This window comes from Gigantopelta aegis, chromosome 10 (genome assembly GCF_016097555.1).
Source record: "Gigantopelta aegis isolate Gae_Host chromosome 10, Gae_host_genome, whole genome shotgun sequence".
NCBI classification, from domain to species: Eukaryota; Metazoa; Mollusca; class Gastropoda; order Neomphalida; family Peltospiridae; genus Gigantopelta; species Gigantopelta aegis.
This window is the reverse complement of record NC_054708.1, coordinates 77,964,083-77,971,428: the sequence shown is the minus strand read 5'-3', so window position 1 is coordinate 77,971,428 and position 7,346 is coordinate 77,964,083. Positions and strand designations below refer to the sequence as shown.

The following is a 7,346-nucleotide window of genomic DNA, read 5'->3' as shown; positions in this document are numbered from 1 at the left end:
TACAGCACACGCAGGGGTTCTCCAACAGTGTCGTGAAATAAAGGAAGAGAATGTTTTATTTAAACGACGCACTCAACACATTTTATGTTACGGTTATATGGCATCAGACATATGGTTAAGGACCACACAGATGTTGAGAGAGGAAACCCGCTGTTGCCACTTCATGGGTTACTCTTTTCGATTAGCATCAAGGGATCTTTTATATGCACCATTCCACAGACAGGGTAGTACATACCACGGCCTTTGATATGCCAGTCGTGGTGGACTGGCTGGAACGAGAAATAGCCCAATGGACCCACCGATGGGGATCGATCCCAGACCGACCGCGCATCGAGCGAGCGCTTTACCACTGGGCTACATCCCGGTCATGTCGTGAAATAAAACGAACTTGACTTAATTTAAAGGGGCGAGATGTAACCCAATGATAAAGCGCTCGGTGGGCCCATTGTGCTATTTCTCGTTCTAGACAGTGCACCACGACTGGTATGTCAAAGGTCGTGGTATGTGCTGTCCTGTCAGTGGGATGGTGTATACAAAATAAAAAAGATCCCTTGCTACTAATGAAAAACAGTAGCGGGTTTCCTCTCTAAGACTATGTCCAATTTACCAAACATTTGACATCCAATGATTAATACATCAATGTGCTCCGATAGTATGTCGTGAAAGAAACCAAACTTGACTTGACTTTATTTTCTCACAGAAATGGATTCTGAACCAGGTGTTGGGTGTGGCGGTGGCTCCGTTTAGCTGGTGGACAGGACTGACCTCTCTGAGTGAGCCCGGACTGTGGCTATACACACGGCCACAAGACAACACGAAGCCCGTCCTCCAACTCGTGTACGTTATACTTCAAATACTATTCAGTCAGTGAGTAAGCGAGCGAGTGAGAAATCTGTGTACATGCTCATACGGGGGGTCGGGGGTGGTCAGAGGGCTCAACTGTTCATCACTCCGTCCCTACCCACCAATCCTGGAACAGATCTTCGCAATGAATCAAAAACGATGCGGACGTTCGAGTAAAACAAGCTAGCCTGAAACCTTTCCAGCATGTAGTTCCATTATTCTACTCACAATGTTAGTTTGTAATACATGTAATAATGCAGAGTCGTTCGTCTGCATCCCTATATTACAATATAGCTGTTTGGTAGTAATATAATACAAATATGAATACATGTTGTTATCCGGATTCGTAAATTAACGTTTCATTCAGGCAAAAATCAGCCTCCCCCCCCCTCCCCCCCCCAAAAAAAAATTAATAATAAAAAAAATAGAAAATAAATAAATAAATAATAATAATAATAATAATAACAAAACAAAAAAAACAAAAAACACATGGAAAAAAAATCCCAGGAAAGTAAAGAAAAAAAGACCCCCAAAAAACCCAGAAATGGGAGGCCGTACATTTATCTGTGTTCCTTTTAACCTTATTCATATTCCGTAACTATATATTTTTCTGCATAAAATAGATCCCAAATACATGTAAAGTAAGCTTTTTGTGATGTTTGCCTCTTCTGTTTGACGTTTAGTGTGTGGGCGACTGAACCCAACAACTACAGAGGGTCGGAGGACTGTACAGTGGTCTTTCAGGGCGGTAGACTCAATGATGCGAAATGCTCCAACGCTTTTGGCTTCATCTGTGAGAAACCCGCTGCCGGTAAGACGTTTACACAGAGAATACCACTGGTATAGCTAAGATTTTATACCACTGAAGAATTGTTTTAAAAATAATTTATCAAACAACACTCTCAAACATTGCAATATGTAACAAATATATATAGTTAACATGAATGACAAAACACCGCTAGCATAATTGTGTTGAATATACTTACTAACAGCTGTGGCTAATGCTGCTGTATAACTTTTGGATCTTCATTCACACCAGAGATATAAATACTACAACCCCTGACCCAAAAGTAAATCACAGAAAGGTCGTGGTGGTGGTTGGGAAAGAAATGCCGATGTAGTTTCGGCTGTAATAGTTTGGTGTTTGACTAATTTATTCTCATTCTTATTTCAGGTTTGTCTGGTCCGTCGAGACCCAGTTCATCGGCGGCGTCAGTTTCATCCGGGTTGTTCATCACTATTAGTCTTGTGATTATCTTTATACAAAGGACATGATGATGTTGTTTTGTTTTTGTTTTTCAACCCAGTCCACATAAACTATACAACGTCCAGGCGCGGATGCAGGATTTCTGAAAGGGGGAGGAGGGGGGGGGGGGTCTAAATTATTTAAAGCTAAAGTCTGGAATATTTATATTATTTAAGCATTTAGAACAGTTAATATAATCGCGTTTCCCCTTAAAGGTTATGATCGGTTTTCAAAAAGGGGGGTCCGGACCTCCTGGGACCCCCCACCCCTGGATCCGCTACTGACGTCATTCGTAGGCAGTTTGTACTTGCAGGTTCGTAGATACTGGGAGAGGACAGGGGAAGGAGGTGTTGGGGCTGATTCGCATACTGGCGGGACACAAATTTATTTTTTCCTTTTTTTTATCTAAAAACTTTAAAACCTTGAAAACTCTCATCCAAAACATTGCTAGTTTGTTCTCCAAATACTAGGGAATCCCCCCCCCCCCAATAAAATTGTTTCATACCCCTCCCGCTCCCACCTCACACACTTCAGTTATTGTTTCTTTGAGCCTGCTCACACTACCCCACCAAGAGCTACTTTCTTCTTTTTTTCTTTTTTCTTTTTTTTTTTCTTCTTTTTAAAATCAGTATTACTTTTATATTCGTATCGGTCCTCCCCCAATTCACCTCCACAAACTATCGACGAAAGGCATGTACACTGTACACTAGCGATGAGTATTCTGTTAACTTTTGTATCGCGATATGGGATTCCTGTATCAAAATACGTATGATAACATATTATTTACAGCAGCGTAAATCCATTTTATGGAAGACTTTTAAAAGAAATATACAAAATACAAAACAAATAAACCATGATAAAAGTCGAAGTTTACAAGGGCGGATCCAGGAAAATAAATTTATGTTTGGGGTGGGTGTGGTGCACCTCTGATTTATTATTTAAAACATGAAATATAATTATATTCTTTCATTTGTAGTTGATTATCGGTTTTATATTTATGAAACATTATAGCTTATAAGCAAGTTATTAATGCGAGTGTTCTAATATATGCCAGAATATAGCTGAAATGGCATTTTAATAATTACTTGTGTGGTTGAATACCTTCTCTCTTTTTTTTGTATATATAGGAATATATAGTTATTTGTAAATTATTTATAGAGGTAAAAATGTATCATATCATGTCATAAAGACGCATATATCTAGATTTGTTTTACGATATCGTATTCTGTAGGTAACCAGTCAGTTATTTTGTTAACAATAAATTACAGTACTCTGTATGTATGTTTTATACTTCTACATTTGTATATATCAAATGATAGTCAAACATAGATCTTTACACATACATGTATTTTTAATACTACCATTTTTAATGCGAGAGAGAGAGAGAGAGAGAGAGAGAGAGAGAGAGAGAGAGAGAGAGAGAGAGAGAGAGAGAGAGAGAGAGAGAGAGAGAGAGGGGGGGGGGGAGATATATGTACATAGAGAGAGAGGGGGAGATAGAGACAGACAGGAAAGGGAGGAAATGTTTTTTTAACGACGCACTCACCACGTTTTATTTACTGTTATATGGCGTCGAACATGGTTAAAGACCACACAGATATTGAGAGAGGAAACACGCTGTCGCCACTTCATGGGCTACTCTTTTCGATTAGCAGCAAGGGATATTTTATACGCACCATCCCACAGACAGGATAGTACATACCACGGCCTTTGTTACACCAGTTATGGAGCACTGGCTGGAACGAGAAATAGCCCAATGGGCCCACCGACGGTGATCGATCCTAGATCGATCGCGCATCAGGCGAGCGCTGCACCACTGAGCTACGTCCCGCCCCTTAGAGAGAGACGGAGACAGAGAGGGGAGGCGAGAGAGAGAGAGAGAGAGAGAGAGAGAGAGAGAGAGAGAGAGAGAGGCGATGGAGATGCAGAGAATAAGACATGGGGAGGGAGGGAGAGACTGAGAGAGAGGGGAGGGAGGTAGGTAAGGAGAGATAGTGAGACAGTTTGTTTTTGTTTTAACGACACCACTAGAGCACATTGATTAATTAATTAATTAATCATCGGCTATTGGATGTCAAACGTTTGGTAATTCTGACTCGTAGTCGTCAGAGGAAAACCGCTATATTTTTCCATTAGCAGCAAGGGATCTTTTATATGCACTTTCCCACAGACAGGAAAGCACATACCACGGCATGTCGGGTGTATGAAGGTGCTAAAAAGTGAGGGGGGGGGGGAGGGCACACGCACGCATACGCACACATAATTGAAACATAAAAGGATATTATTTCTTAAAATTGTTTTTATATATATACTCTTCAAAAAAAGAAACGCAAAAGGGTACAAATGGGTTATAACTCCGATTTTATGTTTCCTACCGGTTCATGCTTTGTGAATATAAGGTCATTGCATGTCCCAAACACATTCCCACGGTTACATTCGATAAAACGCAGCTACTGTACAATAAAGTTCCAAAATGTGAATATTCGCAAAAACGCAGCCACGTGCAAACCACGTCTCCACTGCACGTGCGTTGTCTGCACGTGCAACATGAACACCGACAGTATAAAAGTGCAGGGTGTTCGCTTGCCTGGCCTCTGTATCTGGCCGACACTTGACAATCCAGGACATGCCACGTCTCAGTGAACCGCAGAGAAACAATGCCATCGGCCGACTAGACGCAGGCGAATCCAGAACGGCCGTTGCCAGGACATTCCATGTGTCCCCAAGCACCATCTCCAGACTGTGGGACCGTTACCAGCAACATGGATCAACACGTGACCTCCCTAGATCCGGTCGACCACGGGTCACTACCCCCGGGCAGGACCGCTACATCCAGGTACGCCACCTTCGGGAACGATTGACTACTGCCACCTCCACAGCCGCAGCAATACCAGGTTTGCGCAGGATATCCGACCAGACCGTACGGAACCGCCTACGTGAGGTAGGAATTCGTGCCAGACGTCCAGTTCGAGGTGTCATCTTAACACCACAACACCGTCGACTCCGACTGCAGTGGTGCCAGATTCATCGACAATGGCCTCAACTGCGATGGAGACAGGTGTGGTTCAGTGACGAGTCCCGATTTCTGCTCCGACGTCATGATGGAAGATGTCGCGTGTATAGGCGTCGTGGTGAACGTTATGCGGCAAACTGCGTGCAGGAAGTGGACAGATTCGGCGGGGGTAGTGTCATGGTGTGGGCAGCCATCTCACACACTGGCAGAACTGACCTGGTCCACGTGCAGGGCAACCTAAATGCACAGGGCTACATTGACCAGATCCTCCGGCCACACATCGTTCCAGTTATGGCCAACGCCAACGCAGTGTTCCAACATGACAACGCCAGGCCTCACACAGCACGTCTCACAACGGCTTTCCTACAGAACAACAACATTAATGTCCTTCCTTGGCCATCGATATCACCGGATTTGAACCCAATTGAGCATCTATGGGACGAGTTGGACCGACGCCTCCGACAGCGACAACCACAGCCCCAGACCCTGCCCGAGCTGGCAGCAGCCTTGCAGGCCGAGTGGGCTACCATCCCCCGGGACGTCATCCGTACTCTGGTTGCTTCAATGGGCAGGCGGTGCCAGGCAGTTGTCAACACACGCGGAGGCCACACCCGGTATTGACTCCAGATGACCTTGACCTTGGTGGTGTGTCCTATCACTTACTCACAATGGACTAGAGTGAATTGTGAACAATCCTGCAACATTTGGTAATTATCGGACTCACCATTCAATAATTAAATCAATTCTCCAAATGTTACGACAATGTGGTTTTGCGTTTCTTTTTTTGAAGAGTATATATATATATATATATATATATACACACACACACACACACACACAAAAGTAGGAGGCACATGCCCCTCCCCGCCCCCCGCGCTTTCTACGCTAATGATGTGTGCATCTAGCATTGTGAGAGAAACCCACGGCCACCACGTTATCAAGTTACAACACTGGCATCTGGATGGGTTATAATGATAAACATGTCATGCATTCACCGCGGCCGTACTTGGCAGGTGGGTGGTAGTGGTGTTTTGGTAGGGGGGATAGGCAGTGAAAGAGGTTGCATCTATTAAAAAATGCCAAAAAGTACCCTTTGGAGAAGACCCTCTATATATAACTGTACCAGGGGCAGATCCACGATGTTGCATTAAAACAAAGTGTCATTAAAAAGGGTACTTCAAACGAGCGGGGGGGGGGGGGGGGCGGCAGGGGTAGAGGACTCCACTGACCCGATCCGGATCCACCAATGTGCGTCCTTATATTTTTACACGGTAGGTACGACCCTGTTTACTATATAGTTTGTTCTCGAAATTAAAACAAATGTAATATGATCTAATAACAAACAAAAATGTTAACGTTTGTTTTGTTAAACGACACCACTAGAGCACATTGATTTGTATTTTTTTCTTTTTTTTCTTTTATTAATCATCGGCTATTGGATGTCGAATATTTGGTAATTTTGCTAAATGTTTCCATTAATTACATGTGATATTTTATATGCACCATCTCACAGACATGATAGCACATACCACAGCATTTGATATATCAGTCGTTTTGCACTGGATGAAACGATAATAACAGACAAAACAAAAAATATTGGAAAACATTTATTACAACAATTATACAATTATTTCATGCGTTTATTTATCGTGTATCAGGTGTCCATCCATATTAGACTATAGGATTTCTTTTTATCTGTTCAACTCACACAAACTTGAAGCAAATAATTTACACCACCCCTTCCCAACATCAGTCATATATACACACGGGGGAAAAGTTCTTGAGCACAAAATAAAATGGTCTCAAAACGATTGTAAAGTCTGTAAATGGTTAACATTTGTAACTTGTGTGCACGTATTATAATTGTGTAATTGTGCAAATGATCTCTAATGTTTATGAATTACCAATAAATTTGTTAAAAGCGATTCGTTATTGTTAAACATATACCTTAATTGTGCAATACATGCCCAAGAACTTTCCCCATGAGTTTATAAATCACGTTTGACAACACCTCAGCACATTGTGGACTGGTTATTTGATGTCAGACGTGGTCATTTTGACACCAAGTCGAGACAGAAAAATTAAATCCAAGGTCAAACCTAGCAGGGTGACAAGGGATAAAACTGTCTTGTATGTTTACTTACAGCTGACCCTCTACTGTGCCCCGATTCTTTTTGTACTGCCACCCCACTGATTTTAGGGTCTTGAAACATGTTTAGGGTTTTTCACTGCCCCCCCCCCCCC

At 42.6% G+C, this 7,346-nt stretch overlaps 1 long non-coding RNA gene across 1 annotated transcript; it reads left to right on the top strand.

Annotated features, from left to right (window-relative positions):
• Nucleotides 1–551: 551 nt before the first annotated feature.
• Nucleotides 552–3,366, top strand: LOC121382536. The gene is made up of 2 exons (XR_005959173.1): nucleotides 552–1,654; nucleotides 2,018–3,366. It is a non-coding gene; the product is annotated as an uncharacterized LOC121382536 (long non-coding RNA).
• Nucleotides 3,367–7,346: the final 3,980 nt, after the last annotated feature.